General features: G+C 50.2%; 1 protein-coding gene across 2 annotated transcripts in view; it reads left to right on the top strand.

Moving 5' to 3' along the window:
• Window positions 1-21,966, top strand: part of PDGFRL (platelet derived growth factor receptor like) — a 534,427-nt gene that overhangs the window by 19,260 nt on the left and 493,201 nt on the right. The window contains exon 2 of one of the 2 annotated variants that reach the window (XM_086962581.1): window positions 16,075-16,190. The exons of the other annotated variant lie outside the window; for it this stretch is intronic. The gene's annotated coding sequence lies outside the window, so the exon portion shown is untranslated. The remainder of the gene's footprint in view (window positions 1-16,074; window positions 16,191-21,966) is intronic. 2 annotated transcript variants of the gene reach the window in all.

Below are 21,966 nucleotides of genomic sequence, written 5' to 3'. Positions count from 1 at the left end.
AAAAACTAGTATGAAGTACACCTAGACAGGGAAATACAGTAATGTAAGCTTTCTAGGGCTACTTCAACTTAAAACACTCCTTTACAGTTAATTAAAGGAAAAAATTAAAGTGACACTCTACAAAGATGCTGATGGTTTCAAAAAATACATTTACTTTATTCATATGAAATTCTGATTATAAATGTGTAAAACACAATACATTTACATACAGAGACAATCACAATAACCACACAATAATGATAGAGACTTTTACAAGCGCACAACATACATACCACATTCATACTATCCCATATAGAACTCAATTCATACACAAAAAATCACAAAATTGTAACAAAATATGCATATATTAATGATATACAATCTATATAGATGGATTGATGAAAGTTTTTTGGGGGAAACGGTACAAGTCTAACTCAACGCGTGTTTCGACTGAAACACAGTCTTCATCAGGAGTTTCAAATTATAGATGTTGTGCAAGAAGTCTCAAGGAATTGTCTCCAATGTTTAGAGGAAGACAGCAGATGAGTAATTTTCCATTGAGAACGTATGCTCTAGAGAACAAGAAGAATTCTTTGGAATTAGCTGGTACCAGAAAACCGCAGTGTCTTACAAATAGATGAAGGATATAGATGTTAAATAGACTCTGAAGAATCAAATGCCCATGTAAAATGACCTTATGCATCCCAGCCTTAATAAAGGTGAACCTAACTCGGGCCCGAGGAAGGCGCACAGCAGTACACTTTTAGTGGATAAGTAGACGGGATTAAATACGACTGGGCAGTTCAGTTGAACATGGTAAAAACGAGCCTGGGAAGAACACAGAGCGGCAGGCGATATTGAGGCAAGCAAAGATAGTGTCTGGAACCAGGATGCAAAGCAGCACGGACGGAACAGCTGCCCCGTGGAGTATACCCTGCCATCTTATGGCGAACAAAGCAGTACAAAAGGGGGTGGTGATGGACGGAGCATCTGAACCAATCAAACACTCACACCCAGTCAACAGATCTGGGTTTAATCCATCACCGTTCTTTAGCCCACTCTGCCACCCCAGTTCAGACATGGCCATATGCCATATGCAAATCAATCTGACCCTGTGCCTCATGGGAACAGTCCAGCCCGAATTGCCAAGCCATGCCTTCCCTGGTCTGGTGATGGATTAAACCCAAAACTGTTGACTGGGTGTGAGTGTTTGATTGGTTCAGATGCTCCGTCCATCACCACCCCCTTTTGTACCGCTTAGGTCCCTCCTGTGGGTGGACTTGAGAGGGGGGTGGTTACACCCCTTTCCCTTTGTCCAGTTTCGCGCCAGAGCTGGGGCTGGAGTGCCCCAGCAACTGGTTTGAACCGGGATATGCATGGAGCACCTTGTGTTCCCCAGGCAGTATCTCAAAAAGCATCTGCTGATGCAGCCCTCCCTGTCCCAATACACATATGCCTGTCTGGGGAGGTGCTGGCACCTCCCTTGACAGGAAACCTATTGTCCTGGCCTCCCCTGCCGGAGTTTCGTCCCGCTTCAGGAGATCAGACTTGTGTCTGTGGCAGCAGCATCCATTTTGTGATGCTGGGGCTCTGTTTAACTTTAACCGGATAAAGCAGTAACATTCATGCCTTTTCCCTCTAGAAGGGTGGAATACTACCCCCGCCACCAGAATTGGTGGGGGGGGGTAGTATTCCAAAGTCTTTGACACCTTACACAACATGTTTTGTTAAAGCCAAACCAAAGTTAGCATTAACCGCTAGGATTATAATGCAGTTGAGAGTATATGGTATGGCTATATCATAGAACAGCTATAAGGAAATGGTTCTGAAAGCTGCAGAGGGGCTCAGCTCATGCTAGGGCACCCTCTCACATAAAACCAAGCACTCTGCCTCCAGGATTGTTGAGGCCTACCATAGGAGTGACTTATAGGTACATATGTGTCTATATATAAGGTAGATGTAGAGATACTATATCTAAGTAAGGGGTGATTACACCACCTTACCCAAGCTTAGGGATCAGCCTGTGGTATCAGTTTGGAAGGCCAGCCAGGGGTGGCATAATACATGCTGCAGCCCCTGGTAGGCCTTGGATGCACCTATGCCCTGGGTACCTATTGTACACTCTACAGGGGCTCACCAAGGTGACCCAATACCCAATCTGGTATGTACCTAAAGTACATGGTATCAATTTAGAGAGAGAACAGCTGGGCTGTGGGTATGATGAGCACGTCCACAGCCACACTAAAGTCGAAAAACCAGAAAATCACAGCAAAAAGTGGGGGTGACCATAGGAAGCAGACTCTACTCTCCTACAGTGGCCGAATGCAAAAAGCCACAAAAAGGCCACAAAGTGCACACAGCTAACTATCCATGCCTCCCAAAAACACAAAACACACACCAATTACACAAGCACATGGCAAAAAGAAAAATACAAATCCCCGGGTAACACACCTGACAGCATTCCCCCATTTGGACACACCCACATTGCTGAGTATAAAACCAGCCCCTCACTGAATAGAATACCTTGCAACACCTCAGAAGTGAAGATGACATACACCACAGCTGAAAGGAGAGGCAAAGAACACAACATCACTAGTCACACCACACACAGCACCACCAACACTTCCACACCTACACTACTAACCCCCTGCACATCACACACCATACACATCACTACCACGCCCACCACTCACATCCCTGCACCCACAGCCACTTTGCACACCACACACCATGGCATCACATAAAATGCCAAAATTCACAGAGAGTGAGTTGACAGTCATGGTAGATGAGATAGTCAGAGTAGAAGAAATGGGTCGAGGTAACAACCCACTCTGGACGCACAGCATTCCTTAGTGCATAACAAAGATGCCACCATTAATCCAATGTTGTCAAAAATGTATTTCCTTTTCATCCACTTCTTGTGATACATTTTTCCTCTTAATCCAGTCACATGAAGGACATGAAGGAAGCCATTGCAGTACACCAAAGAAACTTACAGGTAGGTAGCCAGCTGCACAGTGACGGTGTTTGTGGGTGGGAGGCCTGCACTACTACTCCCACCATGTCCCCTGTCCCACACCCTAGCAGGATGGAGCGCCCCCCAGCCAGAAGCAATTGGAAGCCATTGTATTGTTCCCCTTCACCTAACAGGTAGGTAGCCATCTTCCCTGGGAGGGCTGTTTGGGGGTGGAAGCCCTGTACCACTACTCCCGCCATGCACCCTTGTCCCCCAGTACAGCAAGATGGAGCTCTCGATCCCTCCCAGATGCATGTAGCATCTAATGGATCACTACAAACAAACTAACAGGTAGGCAGACATATTATTCTTTCTTGTGCCACCACTGAGCAGGATGTAAGCCTGCACCACGCACACACAGATGTGTCACATAACAAAGCCAAATGTAAAAACATAACAGGTAAGTTGCCAGTACGTGCGCCTAGCCATTCATATAATAAAATGGTGCCATATGACAATACCAGCCCTCTCATTGCACAGTTATGCACACCAATCCCATTGCCACGCACATTGTGCACACAGCTAAGCATAGAAACTGTCACAGCAACCAAAGTGTGACACACCAATGCAAAAGTAGAAGAAATTCTGTGCACAATCATGCACAGCACCAATTGACATGTGCAGTGCCATGGGGCCAGAGCAACAAGGACCATTAGAAAAATAAGAAAGCATGGTTGTTGGTACAAATCCAGATATGCACATGACAAGACAAAGGTATGCAGGAGATGACAAAGGCCAGATGTGACATCTGCCAGGTCATAGAAATCAACCTCACTGAAATTATATGTTGCGCTAGTCCCTAGATGTCAACATTTCCCTGTAATCACAACTTATGCACATGGCGCATGGTATGTATTCACACCATGGACAAGTAATGTATGCACCACAGTATCATGTAAGGAGGCACAGTAGTGCACATACAATACAATGTGATGATCAGTGAACTGTGTAGAGTACAAACATTGAATGACACACAGCTAACACAAAGCTTGCGGGGTGCACTACAATGACCATTTCCCATTTGACCCACAGTTGACCAAGAACTGACTACACAGGACAACACCAGCATCCTGCAGAGCCAGTGTCCCCCGTGGAACTTCGACTCTCGGATGGTGATTCCCAGGATTCTTTGGATGAGGAGCCTGATGCCGGCCCATCTGGTGTTCCAGGGCACAATGGGTCCCAGGACCCCATCGTCACCCCCACCACATCTGTGGCAATAACAACGTCTCTGCAGAACCCTGCTGTTATGGCTGGTGCCTCCTCCACCACCCCCACCACTACCGGAGATGCCTTAAATACTCTCCCTGTCCCACAGGATGACTGCCCCACACCACCGACTGTGGAGGGCAGGGAGAGGATGCGGGTGCCAACAGTGGAGAGGCATGAGGTCCGTGGCAGCAGGGCAGGTGGGAGGGGCAGGGTCACGCAGAGACAATGGGGCATATGAACAGGCCCAGGGATGAACGGGCAGTCCAGAAGAAGATTCCCGTGAGCTCCTCCTGCAGATGAGGTCCATGGACACCTGCATGGGACAACTTGTGGACCTCATGGGCCAGCTAGTGGTCATTCTGAGGGATAAGTTTGCACCACTACCAACACCTCCCCCTCCCAATGGTGGTCCACAGGATGACAATTCACCATCCTCCCCTATGGCCACAGAGTCCTCAGACACCACTAGCTCCCAGCAAAGGCCCTGCCTGCCAAGCGGCGAAGGGGCCATCCAAGGAAATCCCTGGGAGTATCTGTTGGCAAAGCACCTGCCAAACGTCAGTCACAAAGCCAGCCATGATGGCAAACCTCTTCCCCACTGCATTGACTTTTTGGGCTGTCCTTCCCCACACTGCCTTGTGAATGGCATCTGTTGGTTGGACTGGGTCACCACATCCATGTGGTGACTACTCGATTATATCATGTACCACAATTGTCAGCTCACTGCCTCACCAATCAACTTATTCTAAATAGTCACCCCTGTCACATGTCCCCATTGTAAATAAATACGCCTTACATACACATGTTGTTGTGTCAGCTCCGTGTGTATTCCTGGATGTACAGTCTTCACCATGATTACAATGTACCACAAGCTTGGAGTGTATGTAGGCAAGGACAGGCTGAAGGCACCTAGGAAAATACAACAGAACAACATTCACTAGTCTGGGTGTAGCATCACAGACATCACACAATACTTTACCACAAGAGAGTACCACATGCAAACATAACAATGGGCAACAAGTGTCAACATACACAACCTGTAGATGCTCCTAAATGAGCTGTCCGAGAAACATTGTCACCCGCCACTGAGTCCACAACCGGCTGCTGTCACAAATCCCACACACGCCTTCACAACAACAGCAACATCAGCAGACAATGGGTATGTTGTACATTGTCACACACCTTCAAGTGAAGTAGCGGGCGATGAACTGTTGGTGCACGTCAACACCTTCCTCCTCTCCACTGTCCTCATCACTGGAGACGGGTTGGTTTGCAGGTGGAGGCCTTGGGTCCTCATCATCATCCACGATCAGGGGAATCTCCTTGGGATGGCTAGGTTGTGGAGCATTTAGCTTGCCACAACAATCTGACACACCTTCCCAGGCGAGTACATCAGTGCACCTCCGGTCTTGTCCAAACAGCGGAAACGTGACTTCAGTAGACCAAAAGTACGCTCCACCACACAACGTGTCCTCCCATGGGCATCATTGTAGCGGACGTCAGCTGGTGTCCTGGGATTCCGCAGTGGGCTCAGCAATCAGGGACAGTTGGGATACACAGAGTCACCTAGGTGTGACAAACACAAATAAATATTGCCATGTCGCTGAGGCAGAAGTCAGCAGGTCACACACCCAGCACGCCATAGGACTAGGCATACTTACCCACAATCCATGGACGGTCGGGAAGCAGATTAGCCATCAGCTGGGGTACAATGTTGTTACGCAGGATGTAGGAGTCATGGGCTGAGCCTGGGAATTTGGCACACACGTGTGAGATGATCATATCTGCCTGGCACACCACTTGCACATTTTTCGAGTGGTAATGTTCACGATTCCTATAGATGTGCTCACGTGCCTCTGGTGGCACAAGCCCAACATAGGTGCAATCAATGGCACCAGCTACATGGGGGATGTGTCCGAGGGGATAGAAATCTCCCTTCACAGCTGCTAATTCAGGCCCCCTGGGGAAATGGATATATCTGTCCTTATAGATCATCACGGCGGACAGTACATCATGCAGCACCATGCTGAACATAGGTTGTGACATCCCATCTGCCCTGTACACTGTGTGCTGGAAAGATCCAGTAGCAAAAAAATGCAGGGCCGGCATCACCTTATACATTGGGGTGAAAGCTGGAGGAGAACAACGTCCTGGACTCCTCCCAATCCAGCTTCTGCAGAAATCACAGCACCGAAGCCACCCTCAATTCCGCCACTGATGACATCAGGACCATACTGGACAAAGGCGAAACTGTGGCCCACATCCTCCTGGACCTTTCGGCTGCCTTCGACACCATCTGCCACCACAACCTGCGCACACACCTCCATGACGCAGGGATCCGAGGCAAAGCCCTGGACTGGATCACCTCCTTCCTCAATGGCAGAATGCAGAGAGTCCGCCCCCCCCCTTCAGGTCAGAAGATACCACATTCACCTGCGGCATACCCCAAGGATCATCCCTCAGCCCGACCCTTTTTAACATCTACATGGCACCGCTCGCCAACATCGTCCGAGCACACCACCTCAACATCATCTCATACGCCGCCGACATCCAGCTGATCCTATGCCATACCAAGGATCCGGCCACTGTGGAATCCAACATCCAGGAGGGAATGAAGGCCGTCGCAGAATGGATGAAGACAAGCCGGCTGAAGCTGAACTCAGATATGACGGAGGTCCTCATCCTCAGCTCCACCCCCTCCGCATGGGACGACTCCTGGTGGCTGGCCATGCTGGGAGCTGCCTCGACGCCCACCAAACATGCACGCAACCTGTGAGTCATCCTGGGTCTCAATGGTCTCTATGTCCCAGAAAGTCAACTCTGTTGCCTCCTTCTGCTTCAACACTTTCCGCATGCTCCGCATGATCTACAGATGGATCCCCACCAATACCCGAAGAACGGTCACCCAAGCAGTCGTCAGCAGCAGTCTGGACTACGGCAACGCCCTATATGCAGGAACCATGGCCCCACTCCAAAAGAGACTCCAACGCATACAAAACGCATCTGCACGCCTCATCCTCTGACTCCCTCGCCACAGCCACATCACCACCCACCTGAGAGACCAACACTGGCTCCCAGTCAACAAGATGATCACCTTCAAGCTCCTCACCCACGCTCACAAAGCACTCCACAATGCCGGACCTGCATACCTGAATGAACGACTGTCCTTCTACACCCTGAACCGCCAGCTTTGCTCTGACGACCTCGCACTCGCCACCATCCCACTCATCCGCCGAACGACCACTGGCGGTAGATCTTTCTCCCACCTCGCCACCAAGACATGGAACACCCTTCCCATCCACCTGCGTCAGACCCAGGACCTGCTTAACTTCAGTAATAGTCTCAAGACCAGGTTGTTCGACCAGTAGCTGCCCCCACTCCCCTCAGCGCCTGGAGACCCTCACGGGTGAGTAGCACACTTTACAAATGATTGATTGATTGATTGGTTGATTGATAAGTCCTGCGAGGCTGCAGGTGGGGCTCCAACATATCACAAAGTGTTTTTAGGGTGGCTCTATTCAGGTGGCATTACCGGATGATCGCCTCATCCTCCATGTCTGCCAGCACTGTCAAGTGACGAAGCAGATTTGTTCTCCTCGTAGGTGAGATGAAAGTGAACACATGCAACACATCATAAGATAAGCACAGCATCTCAAGTTCTGGATGACACAACGCCAACAATGACTGACATAAAAATTGAGTTACAGACCAGCGGTCATGTAGGAACACCTTAAGCTACACAAATGGCACACTTGTCAACTTACACAAAGCAAGTACCTCAAACACCACCTCCGTCAATGTTATTGCACATAGGGATATGGCCACATTTACCATGGGCACGTCTGGGAGTATAGCATCCAGCATATGTGCAACAAATCAACCCCACTTTCTCATTCCTAGCTGCTGTACCTGACACACCTTCATGTGTAATTTTAACCTGGCACACATCAACAACACAATGACCACAGTCTGAGCAGAAATGACAATTGTGTGCATTACCAAACATAAGAGGACATGCAAATAATAACATCATTCATTGAGACAAACATTGCCGTGATTGTCACCGCACCTCAACACATTTGCATGGGTACACATTGTAGAGTCCACAACAACACTGTTCCGTGTACAGGACCATCAATATCACAAGTGACATGTGAGGGAGTACATGCCAATCTGCAAAATCACATACACATTCATGGCATGTGTAGTCACCAGTGGAGTAAATGGAACATTGGCATTCTGTGCACAATGATGCCATTGACCATGTGACCACTGTGCACTGTTTATGTTTGCCAGATGGCCATTGTGATTGTATGGCACCAAAATTCCGGTAGCTACCGCATGGCCCCAGCGGTGTGTCACCAGAAATCCTCATTACACAAGGGCTGTAGTGATACATATCTATGTATTGCCAAATGGCGGTTGGCATGCTCCACCACCCAAGTTGCGGTGCCTCATGTGATTGTTTATTCCCGACCACAATGGCGGCCCCGTGTGTTGTAGATTAGAGGATCCACACGTACAGCGGAGTGACCCTTGGAAAGTTGACAGCGTGTAGAAGAGACTAACTTGGATGTAAATGAAGACGCACCCCTACCAGGGAGTCATAAGAAATAGTGATTGTACCTCAAATGATTGTTCTCCCGCTGCTATCGGATTGATCTTGCTTGTTGTTTATCGCCCTGTCCTGAAGAGGCCATACCTATTGGAGGCCGAAACGCGACCGCGTGGACAGTTTCCATACGGAGGAGTCTTTGAATGAAAATTAATTTTGGAAATGAATGCCTTGTGACACACTTTTGGATTTAGGTTCTGCAAATCTGTGCATTGAACCAGTAGTGTCGGACTACCTCCTAGTGCACCTCCTAGAGTTAATAGGAGGGCACTTAGCTGTTGCTACATATGTTCTTTGAGGGTGAAAAACTATTTAGTTTTTTTGTTGTTTTTTGCTTTTCATTCTTGTCAAAATTGTTTTGTGTTGTTTACTGTTGTATATAGGTGTGTCTATAGATATGTATATAGTGTTGTATGATGTATTAAGCGTTGGCTAAACACTTCTTGTTTGGTAAGAGAAAAAAGAGAATAAGAAATAAGAGAAAAATAATTTATGTTGATTACAAAAAATAAAAATGTGTAATCATGTCCCCGTGTATGAGTGTTGAAGTACAGAATGTTTGATTTATTTCATAATGCACATTTTGCATAAAATAGGTGAATTAGTGGTCTCCTATTTCTGAAGAGCGTAGTATTTGTTCCTCCTTTCTCCATTGTTCTTGTTTTTTGCTCATGTGATTGTATGACACCCAAATCGCGGTAGTTACCGCCTGGCCCCTGCGGTATATCACCGCTATGGAGCATGCCCTTACAGCCAATGGGAACCTTAAACGCGGTAGCATGATGCAATTTTGAAAATCGCGCTAGGCGCGCTCGGCCACCGCGGAGCCGGTCATTGGATGCAATTGAAAGATGCACCATCGCGGTAGTGCCTGCATGGACCCTGCGGTGTATCATTGCCATGGAGAATGCCCTTACAGCCAATGGGAACCTTATTCGCGGTAGCATTATGCAATTTTGAAAATCGCGGTAGGCGTGCTCCGTCACCGCGGAGGCGGTCATTGGATGCATTTGAAAAAGGCAGACCTGGAAAACCAATTGCTGCAGCTCGGCATCTTTGAAACGACCCCAGTCGGCTATATATGTGTGGGAGGGAGCCTCACATTTCCACTGCTCTCAGAGCCTGCTGCCAGAGACCCCTCATCTGCTGCTGCCTCCAGGGACTGCTGTCAAAGTCCCCTCATCTGCTGCTGCATCCAGGGACTGCTGCCACAGACCCTCATCTGCTGCTGCCTCCAGGGGCTGCTGCCAGGGTCCCCTCACCTCCCAATTCCTCCGCTGCTGTCCCATGTCCACAGAGATGGCAAGGAAAGAGAAGTTCTGTGCCAGTCCCTTCACAAGCAAGGAGCTGGAGGTCCTGGTGGACGAGGTGCTCACTCAGTACCCAAGGCTATATGGTGCCCCAAATGTCGTGGTAAGTCATCAACATTGGGGGGGAGTGCGGGGTGGGTTCATATGTAGTTTGACTGATGCAGTATGCGCCTGAGAGTGTGAGGTTGTGTCATGCACTGCCTAACATGCTGTCTCCAGGGGGAAGGTGTGTGTACCCTATGCCACACATTTCCCTGCCTGCACATGTATGTGTGAGTGACCTGTGTTGCCTTGTTAGCCATACAGTGACGCAGCAAGTTGTTCATGCAGGAGTCAGGACAGTGATTGCTTGGTTGAATGGCTGTGTGTGCCCCTGTTGTCCATCTCAGTGTGAGCCCACCTGGCCTGCCCAGTCCCCGCCCAAAAAGACAAGGACACATCACTTCACTTACAGAGTATTACATCTGTCTTTACTCATTGCACTCCAGCCATGAGCCATCTCAGCCCTGTAGATTACAAATAACCGGGCTCGTGAAAATGATTTTGTAGATGTGAGATCATGTCCCTCAATGTGACCTCCATGACACAGTTATCCATTCACAGGGCAGGGACATTGAGTGCTGTGCAGTCTTAGAACAGTCAGTCTAACCCCAGACACATGTTGATATGTGATGTATGTCTTGCTCAACCTGTAAATGGACAGGAGATGTGGGCAGCCTACACATGGGTTTCAGTGCTGGCATCATGCATGTGTGTGAGATGTTGCAAGGACTGTGTTCCCCCTCACACCTGCATGCATTTACATGAGCTTTTCCAATGCAGATTTTCCATGTGAGATGTATTCTTGACTCTGTTAGACATATCTGTTGATATGGGATTAATGTGTATCATACTACTGTACTGAGAGATGTAGGTACATAACACTGTGTCACTGAATATTTCCCCCTCTTGTCTCCCATGCCTGCAGCTTAAGGTACACCAGTGGAAGGCCATGTGGAGGGTCATTGCGGCCAAGGTGCGGGCTCTGGGTGTCTCAAACTGATGGCGCACCCACTGCCACAAGAGGTGGGACAACATCGGCCGGCTGGCAAAGAACATGGCGGAGATGACCTTGGGACTGCTTCCTCCCACTGGGCGGTTGGCACGGTGCAGCATATTTATTTATTATACTTATAAAACGCACTACCACCTTGAGAGGCATCCTGGCGCTGGAGAACCCAAGGGAGAGGTGTGATTAGTTGCAGACTACAGATTAAGCCCGGGTGGGAAAGAGCAAAGTTTTTAACTGTCTTCTGAAAGTGAGAAAGCAGTTAAGCTTCCTCAAATCCATAGGCAGCGAGTTCCAGAGATTGGCTGCAGCCACGCTAAACGACCTGGCACCTGCTCTGGATCTTCTAAATCTTGGTACAGTCACCATCCTAGCCCAAGCGGAGCGTAGATTGCGGACCGGCACATGCCATGAGAATTTCCTTTGAAAACAAGCCGGGCCTAACCCATGTAGGGCTTTAAAGGTCAAACAGAGCAACTTAAACATCACCCGTTGTCTCAGACGGAGCCAGTGCAAGTGAGCCAGGGCCCCCGAAGAGGAGGATCTGGTTGGCCAATCTAAGGCGAGTTTGGCAGCTGCCGACTGGAGTCTCTGGAGTCTGTCCAGGAGATAGCTGGGAGACTCCAGCAGCAGGGCGTTACAGTAGTCTATCCTACTGAGCACGGTGCAACGCACTACCTCTATCTTTGCCAGGGACGGTAGCAGGGGTAAGTTTTTTTTCAAGAGGCGAAGGATAGCCATACAACTGGCTACCACCTTAGAAACCTGAGCCTCCAGGGAAAGGTCACTATTAAACATCACACCCAGATTCCGGACTACCTTTACAGGCTGTATCTGGGGTGAGAAATCCTTCGGCCAAAAAGTACTAGGTAGAGGAGAATGTATCCTAGGCCTAGGGCAATAAAGCACTTCAGTCTCCCCTGTATTGAATTTCAGGGAATTGGCTTTCAGCCATTCCGCAATGGCTCTCATACAGTTGTGGAATTCCTCCCAGGAGGTGGAGTCATTCCCCTCCCATGACAGGATCAGCTGTGTGTCATCAGCATAGTTAACAGTTTTGATCGTAAACTGCTTGATGACCACTATTAGGGGCTTTATATAAACATTAAAGAGTATTGGACTGACAGACGATCCTTGAGGGACACCATGCGAGATGGTAGAGAAGGCGGATTGAAAGGGAGGGAGAGGCACAGCCTGTTCCCTACCCTGGAGGAAGGACCCGAGCCATCCAAGGGCTTTCCCTGCAACTCCCACCTCTCTCAGCCTGTCCAGCAGAATGTCAAAGGCGGCAGACAGGTCAAGCAGGATCGGAAACCCCCGCCTGTCCCCTGTCTGCCTGCCAGCGTAGTTCATCCAACACGGCCAAATTGAACGTCCTCCAAGAGCTTATGATGTTCAAGATGCCTGGTAAGGGTGCCTGCCACCACCCGTTCTACAATTTTTTAAGGATATGGTAGAAGCGAGATTGGCCTAAAATTCTTTAGGCAATCTGGATCATGGGAGGGCTTTTTTAATAGGGGGTAACCATCGCTTGTTTCCACTGAGGTGGAACCGCTCCCGTAGCAAGCGACTGGTTGCACACCCGCCGCAGCACAGGGAAGAGCTCAGACTCATACTCCTTCCAGATTTTTAAAGGTAGCGGGTCAAGCGGGGACCCGGATGTAATGCCAAAGGCCGCTTCCCTGAACTCCTCTACAGACAGCTGAGGGAAGACTGTAAGAGGTTCAACTCCTTCCAGTGCATAGACAGCGCCGGGGGTCGGCAGGCTATCACAATCAACTTGTTCCAAAGATTGTTGCTGCTCCATCCCCAGGTCATCAATAATCAACCTGATTTTCTCCTGGAAAAACCTTGCTAGGTTGTCACAGAGTTCCTGAGAGGGGGGGAAGTCGTCCTTGACACACTCTGGGCTAGTGAGACTATTCAGGATGTTAAATATACTATGAGAACTGTTTGGGGCGTCGAGAATCACCCGTGCGAAGTGTTCTACCTTTGCTGTGTGAATCTCCTTCTTATAGGCCCCTCGCTTGGCTTTCCAAGCAAGCTTGTCCCTGTCCAGATATGCATGCCTCCACCTTCTTTCTGCTTTTTTACATTCCAGTCTTAGATTTTTGAGACTGTCTAAGAACCAGAGTGTGGAGGGCCTCCCCCTTCTCATATGGTGTTTAAGAGGAGCAGAGGTGTCCAGCACCGAGATAATCTTTGAGCAGAGGGCAGCGTAATTCCCCTCAGTGTCTGAGGCCGAGGTGAAACATTGCTCAACCATAAATGTAGGTGACGCACCTTTTTTCTGGGCCAGTGACTTCCAGTCCCTGCTAACATATTCCCTTACTGGCCCAGATGTCTCTACTGCGGGTAGGCCTGTCTTTACAAAAAGTTTAATTAGCGAGGGATCCGTCCATGCCATGGGAAGCACATCTCCAACAGTAAGAAGATTAGCGTCCGAAAAGATCAAATCCAGCCGATGACCTCCCGTGTGAGTAGCCTGGGAAATTCGTTGGGAAAGACCAAGAGCCTCACACGAGTAAATCATGTTAAGGAAGCCTGTATTCAAAGTGCCATTCATCCACAAGTTAAAGTCCCCAAGGATCATCAGGTGGCTATGCATGACTGCCATATTGGAAAATAACTCCAGTAATTCCTGCTGCTGGGCATACGTAAAGGCCCCCGGAGGTCTATAGCAGATGATACACGTTAAGACAGGCCGCTGTGCGTTCTTGATAGAGAAAGCGAGTAATTCGCAGCCATTACACTCTTCCATACTAATGACATTCAGGTCAATGGTGTCTTTAAAAATTACCCCGAACCCCCCCCACTCGATCTGGGCTTACGACGCATTTTGAACCCCGGTGGACATGCGGTCCCAGCAGGTCCCAGCATGCGGTCCCATCCACATCACATCCTGGCACAGTCCAGGTTTCGGTCGAACAAAGAAAGTTGAGTTTGTGAGTTTCCAACACCAGTTGGATATCCACACTATGTTTAGGGAGAGACCTCACATTCAAAAGCCCACTGGCTAAAATGTCACCCTTCAGATTGTCCACCAAAGGGAAGGCCATCATGGACAACGTTAGGGTCCCTCTCTCCCGCCCCCTCTCGCCTATGCTAAGAAGTTCCTTACTGGTGTACCGTCTAGGCTCTCCAGCCGCCGCGGGCCCCTGTTCCTGCCCTACAGAAGCCGCATACCGGGCGCATCCTTGGCGCGGACGGGCGCAGACGGGCTTGCCTTTGGCGCGCCCGCTACGCGCGTCCGCTGCGCGTCCTAGACCTAGTGTACATTTCAGGCCTCGGGAGACAACGAGCTCCGCCGGGGCTGTGCGCTGATTGGCTAGTAGTCCGCCAATCAGCGAAGGTTACTGCGGCAGAGGCCTAATGGTGGCCTCCACGCGAGCAAACAGTGTGTGAGCCGAGGGGCAGGAACGGAAGGTGAAGTGTGAGCAAAGCGAGTCAAATGTGCAATTTTAAAAGTATAAAAAGATGTTTTCTAGGCTCTTTACCACCCAACAAATTCCCAGAATGTTCTCAAACAAACAGCAGCACTAACTAACCGGCGCCCTTTTCAGGCCTCGGGAGACAACGAGCTCCGCCGGGGCTGTGTGCTGATTGGCTAGTAGTCAGCCAATCAGCGAAGGTTACTGCAGCAGATGCCCAATGGTGGCCTCCACGCGAGCAAACAGCGTGTGAGCCGAGGGGCAGGATCGGAAGGTGAAGTGTGAGCAAAGCGAGTCAAATGTGCAATTTTAAAAGTATAAAAAGATGTTTTCTGGGCTCTTTATCACCCAACAAATTCCCAGAATGTTCTGAAACAAACAGCAGCACTAACTAACCGGCGCCCTTTTCAGGCCTCGGGAGACAACGAGCTCCGCCGGGGCTGTGCGCTGATTGGCTAGTAGTCAGCCAATCAGCGAAGGTTACTGCGGCAGATACCCAATGGTGGCCTCCACGCGAGCAAACAGCATGTGAGACGAGGGGCAGGATCGGAAGGTGGTGTGAGCAACGCGAGTCAAATGTGCAATTTTAAAAGTATAAAAAGAGGTTTTCTAGGCTCTTTACCACCCAACACATTCCCATAACACCACTCATGGGCCTGAGCTGGATGCACGTTTGAAGGAGCATCAGCAGCAAGTCAGGGGTGAGTATTCTGGGATGGGTGACTTTGGCTGGGAGTGGCTGCATGTGTACCGAGTCTGTGGCAGCACTGGCCTATGTGATGTTGGTAGTGTGATACAGTGTCTTATAAGTGGCTTCTGGGCTGGGTGCAGGTGTGATGCATTTTCCCCACCTCTACTTACTAAGGTAATTTGAGTACTGTGCATTCCCACTGCATTGTGAATTGTGGTCTTCAGGTATGGTCTGCATTGGGATAGTCTGGAGAATTCCATGGGAGGGAACGGCAGTGTGCCCAATCTGAGTGTGCCTTCATCAATGCGTCCATTGCCTGAACTCAGGTTTGGGAGGCTTAGACATCTGACTCCAATGTGCACCAGTCGTTGGGCCCCAAAGTACAACATGGTGGGTGGCATGGGCTCATGGCCATTGTGGAATGTCATGTTGTAGTCTGTGTCTGTGTTGTCCACTCCTGCTCCATCCAGATCTGTCAGTGGCAACAAGTGGTGTGCCCCCATCATGGCCCTAGGTGTGCTCGGAGCTCTTTGTGTGTCTGATTGAACGGAGCCACTAGGAGGGTGTTGTGCTGTATGTTCATCACATGGCTCACTTATGCCAGATTTTCCAGTTTCCACACACTGTTTGTGTCAATATAGTGAGTTAGCACAATGTGATTACACAGGGTGGTGTGCAACATGTAGATTTAGTCATCTTCTGTGATTCTTCGCTTGCATATGTTTGTTATGTTGCTGCCAGTAAACTGACTCTACATCTCTCTCTCATGCAGCATCTCCTGTGGTCACAGAGGGACAGGAGACAGACACCAGTAGGGGAGAAACAAGCACAACAGCTGCACAGCAGCCCAGTGACACAGATGTGACCAGGTGCCATTGCCAAGGAAATGTGAGTTAAGGCAGTCCAAACAGTTGATGCAGTAGGGAAGAGGGTTGTCATCACGGCTGGCTCCATGACTGGCGTATGGCAGGTGCTTTGCCCCTAGAGACTCCCAGGCTCTTCTTTGGATGCCCCCTAGATCTTTTTGGCGGTGGGGGGCCTGCTGAATGGCCAGCGGCGTGAGGGGACTCGTCCCTCTCTGTTGGCGCAGGGGAGGATGGTGCACTGTCATCCTGCGGCACAACAGGAGGGGATGGAGGTGGTGGTTGAGACACAGGCCTGTCCCTCTGCAACTCCACTTGCTGGCACATGAGGTCCACCATCTGTCCAAGGCAGTTGTCGATGGACCTCATCTGCAGGATGAGCTCCCTTAAAAGTTCATCCGACCGGCCACTTTGTCCCTGGACCTCTTGGTATGCCTCCACTACTCTGGTGAATTGGTCCAGGGATGGTGTCCACTCCTCCCGAGGTCTGGTAGTGACCCTGGCCCTCCCACCTGCTCTGCTGCCACAGACCTCTTGGCTCGCCACTGTCGGTCCACGCACTCTCTCCCTGCCCTCCACAGTAGTTGCTGTGGGATGCTCATCCCCTTGGACAGGGATTGTGCTGCAGGTGGTACTGGTGGTATGGCGATAGCGGTGGTGACGGTGGTGGCTGCGGTGGAGGCAGAGGCCGTGACAGCAGGGGTCTGCTGCGCTGTTGTTGCAGCAGGGGATGTGGTGGGGAGGATGGGAGCCTGGGACCTCTGGGTCTGTGGCACACCGGATGGGCCGGCCTGGAGCTCATCGTCCAAATTGTCCAGGGTCTCCGCATCTGAGAGTCCATGTGCCGGGGTGGAGATTGGCTCTGCTGGTCGTTGGTGTGGTCCTCAGCAATGAGTTCTTCATCACCTGTGGAGAAGATGGGGAATGGTCAGTGTTGGGTTCTGTGCAAGTATTGTCTCAACTGCGTGTAATGGACTGTCTGTACACTACACACATATGAAGTCAGCAGTAGTACAATTCATGGCAACACTGTGTGTAATTTCATACTGCAGAGGAACATCATTTACTCATACATGTTGGATGTCAATGCATTGCATGAAATTGTTGCTGCGTTTCGGGATGCAGGTCTCCCACACACACATCAGGAAGAGTTAAGATAGCTACCTACCTGTTAAATGAGGGTGAACAGTGCAATGGCTGACACTTGCTCCTGGGTGGGGGAGGCCTCCATGCTGCTGGAGTGTGGGCCAGGGGGCATGCTGGGAGTGGTGATACAGGGCCTCCCACCCCCAAACATTGCTTCAATGCAAGATGGATACCGACCTGTTAGATGAGGGTGAACAGTGCAATGGCTGACACTTGCTCCTGGGTGGGGGAGGCCTCCATGCTGCTGGAGTGTGGGCCAGGGGGCATGCTGGGAGTAGTGATACAGGACCTCCCACCCCCAAACATTGCTCCAATACAAGATGGATACCGACCTGTTAGGTGAGGGTGAATAGTGCAATGGCTGACACTTGCTCCTGGGTAGGGGAGGCCTCCATGCTGCTGGAGTGTGGGCCAGGGGGCATGCTGGGAGTAGTGATACAGGACCTCCCACCCCCAAACATTGCTCCAATACAAGATGGATACCGACCTGTTAGGTGAGGGTGAATAGTGCAATGGCTGACACTTGCTCCTGGGTAGGGGAGGCCTCCATGCTGCTGGAGTGTGGGCCAGGGGACATGCTGGGAGTGGTGATACAGGGCCTCCCACCCGAAAACAGTGCTCCAATACAAGATGGATACCGATCTGTAAGTCTGTTTGGTGAACAGTGCAATGGCTGACACATGCTCCTGGGTGGGGGAGGCCTCCATGCTGCTGGAGTGTGGGACAGGGGACATGCTGGGAGTGGTGATACAGGGCCTCCCACCCTAAAACAGTGCTCCAATATAAGATGGATACCGACCTGTAAGTCTGTTTGGTGAACAGTGCAATGGCTGACACATGCTCCTGGGTGGGGGAGGCCTCCATGCTGCTGGAGTGTGGGCCAGGGGGCATGCTGGGAGTAGTGATACAGGACCTCCCACCCCCAAACATTGCTCCAATACAAGATGGATACCGACCTGTTAGGTGAGGGTGAATAGTGCAATGGCTGATACATGCTCCTGGGTGGAGGAGGCCTCCATGCTGCTGGAGTGTGGGCCAGGGGACATGCTGGGAGTAGTGATGCAGGGCCTCCCACCCCCCAAACAGTGCTCCAATACAAGATGGATACCGACCTGTAAGTCTGTTTGTTGAACAGTACTATGGCTGACACATGCTCCTGGGTAGGGGAGGCCTGTATCCTGCTCAGCTGTGGGACAGGGGGCATGCTGGGAGTGGTAGTGCAGGACTCCCTCCCTCATACAGGCCTCCTAAGCAAGATGGCTAGCTACCTGTCGTGTGAGGGTGGACAGTGTAATGGTGTTTTGGTATTGCAAGGAAGTACTTCTCAGTGTGTTGTTTGGCATTTGTTTGTACTTACCAGCCTCCGCTCTCCCGGCTACTCCTGTGAGACTCTCAGGAAGCAGTATGGCAATCACTTTCTCCTCCCATATTGTGAATGTTTTCTGTGGGAGGGGAGGGCCACTGCCAGTCACGCTCGCCAGCGTCCAGTTCTTACTCCTCCTCTCCTTGACAACCCTCTTGAGATCATGCCACCGCTTTATGATCTCCTTCTTGGATCTCGGGGGGGTCCCTACTGCATTCACCCTTTGGACTATCCTTTCCCACATTTGTGTCCTTGTGGCTAATGGTGTCTGTTGGACCAGGCTACCAAACAGTTGTGGCTCTACTCTCCCAATCTCATTGACCATGACTGTCAACTCACTCTCGGTGAATTTGGGCATTTTTTCTGTTGTCATGGTGTGTGGTGGTTGAGGTGTTTGTGGTTGCAGGGGTGTGAGTGCAGGGGTATGGTGTTTAGGTGTGAGGTGTGTTGTGTGCTGTGGGATTATTTGTGCTGGTGTGAAGGTGGTGGTGGTAGTGGTGGTGGATGTGTGTGTGCTGTGCTCTTTTTCCTCTCCTGTTAGATGTGGGGTATGGCCTTCTATTCTGGAGTGTTGCGAAGGATTGTGGTTAGTGATGGGGTGGCTTTATACTCAGCTGTGTGGGTGTGTCCAAGTGGATTTTGGGTGTCAGGTGTGTTGTGGGAGTTGTCCTGGTCTTTTTTTGCTTTATTTGTTTTATTTGTATGTGTGTTATGTATTTGGGGGGGGCATGGCTGATTTTTTTTTGCACTGTTTGGCATCACTGCAGTGTTTTTGCATCATCCGCCATGTTTTTCATGTCCCGTCCGCTGCGGTGTCTATGATGCAGCTCTTCCGCTATTTTTCCCATTAACTCCTGTGTTCGACCGCGGCGGTCGGTAACAGCGGTTCCGACCACGACACCCTCGGGGTTATCCTAATTTCCCGTGCGGTGTGTCCGCTGTCCTTGCGGCGGGTTGTTGCTTTTCCGCAGCTTTTCTGACCGCCGCGGTCAGTTTTTGGCCACCGGCCGCGTCAGACGGCTTTGCCTGGCCCGCTACCACTGCGGTTGGTCTTTAGTGGCGGTTGATCCTAATGTGGCCGCCGGTGTATCCGCGGTGTAGGCGGGCATTTGGTTTCCGCCTCCATGGCGGTCGGGGTGGTTTTCCGCCCGCCATCCTAATGACCCCCTCAGTACGGACCTTTAATGACTATAAGGGGGTAATATCGTGGACTTAACATGATTTGCAACACCCCCCCATTTGTTGCCCTTCATCCATATCAGCATCAATGGCAATCCGCTGCCCTTTCTGAAATCGCCTGCGCCCAATGGAACCACCAGTGGTGAGACATCCCGAAAGTCTATTGTTGCATCTCCCAACGGGAAACTGTATACAAGATCAGGACTCATTGGTATTATACCCCCCTTAGACTGTATAGGATGTTTCCCGCTACCTGCCCTATGTGTTGGAGATGTTCGAACTATCCGGGTGTCTTTCTTCATATCTGGTGAACTTGTCCACTCTTGACCCTATACTGGAAAAAATGGTTGCATATTGTCTCATAAATGCGGCTTGATCATTCGTTTTTTATACAGAGCTTTCAAGTACTCTGACCTTAATTTGGTACATTCACGATTCTCTATTTCCTATGTGTTGGCCTGGCCCTTTTACAGGGTTATCCTCAAACTTTCTGCCTTACTCCTATTTTTCCTTACCTTCTTTTGTTGGTGTTAGGACTCTCAGCACTACCGGTTACCACTGCTAACCAGTTCTAAAGTGCATGTGCTCTCCCCCTAAGTATGGTATGGTTGGTTTACATCTGTTTGGCACATTTGATTTACTTGGAAGACCCTTGACAAGTGATATACCATATACCTAGGACCTGTAAATTAATTGCTATCAGTTGGCCTGTAGCGCTGCTTGTGCCACCCACAAAAGCAGCTTTTCAAACCTGTCTAAGGACTTCACTGCAGGGCCTGTGTGTGCAGTTTACTGCCACTTTCACTTGGCATTTAAAACTACTTGTCAAACCTTAAACTCCCCTTTGATGACACATAGATTTGCATTTACGTCTAAATAGGTTTCGTCCTGCCCTCCCACAAAGGGCTGATTTAACCCTTACCGATCATCAGGAGCCAGGGCTGGGCTGAAAAGGATCTGTGTGCACTTCTAAGGGTTCTTTGAAAGTCACCCCCTATATCAAAGGCATTTCAGAGTATAAGTACTGGGGCTCTGGTCCCATCTAATAAGACACTGCGTGGGATAGGTAACCAGATGCTGCTGGCTCTACATATGCACAGTGCCAGAGGATGGGCTGAAGGAGGGACCTTTATTTTAGTGATTGCTTTTATAACTTGGCCTGCTGTCTGCTGTGTGCTGGGCTTCAGGAGGGGTTGCCACTTTGTAACCTGCTTTAATGTGCTGGCCTGCTGCCCGCTACCTTTCTTTGTGCCCCCAAAGTGATCTCCAAGGGCTTGTTAGCTTGTCTCCTGTTGCTGATACCACTGTTCACAGCTGTCTGTGAGTCTTGCCCTTGCCTGAGGTGCCCTCTCCAGTTTTGGGCCTCAGAAGTGGGTGCTACTACTGTTTTTGCTACAAAAATGTACGCAGTGATGTGTTTTCACCGATTGAAACCAATGCATTGCCATTCGACGCTGACGCAAGAACCAATCGTCAACATCACCTCAACGGACTGCATGGCTCAACCATGTAGGACGTCGACATAGAAGCCAATTGTTAATATCGCCTTGATAGACTGCGTGGCTCTACCTCGATGTACAGTGAGGTCCAACTTCGACACAGCACCTGCATCGAAAAGGGATTTGACATCAAAGCTATTATCAACTGCGTTGTTTGGCTCTGACGCTCTCCTCCATCCACGGATCGACTATGCGCCTCCTCAACTCAATCAATTAATCAATCACGCCATTTGTGAAGCGTGCTACTCACCCGGGAGGGTCTCAAGGCGCTGGGGAGAGGGGTCCGCTACTGCTCGAACAGCCAGGTCTTGAGCTGCTTCCTGAAGGAGAGATGGTCTTGGGTTCGCCGAAGGTGGGTGGGGAGGGAGTTCCAAGTCTTGGCTGCCAGGTAGGAGAAGGATCTTTCTCCGGCGATGGCTCTGCGGATGCGTGGTACGGTGGCGAGTGTGTGGCTGGTCGATCATAACTGGCGGGTGGGCGTGTAGAAGGTCATGCAGTCATTGAGGTACTTGGGGCCCAGGTCGTGGAGAGCCTTGTGTGCGTGTGTGAGGAGTCTGAATGTCATTCTCTTGCTGACGGGGAGCCAGTGCAGGTCTCTCAGGTGTCCGGTGATG

Source organism: Lissotriton vulgaris, chromosome 3_1 (genome assembly GCF_964263255.1).
Source record: "Lissotriton vulgaris chromosome 3_1, aLisVul1.2, whole genome shotgun sequence".
Lineage (NCBI taxonomy): Eukaryota > Metazoa > Chordata > Amphibia > Caudata > Salamandridae > Lissotriton > Lissotriton vulgaris.
The sequence above is the reverse complement of the archived record's forward strand: the minus strand, read 5'-3'. Positions and strand labels throughout refer to the sequence as shown.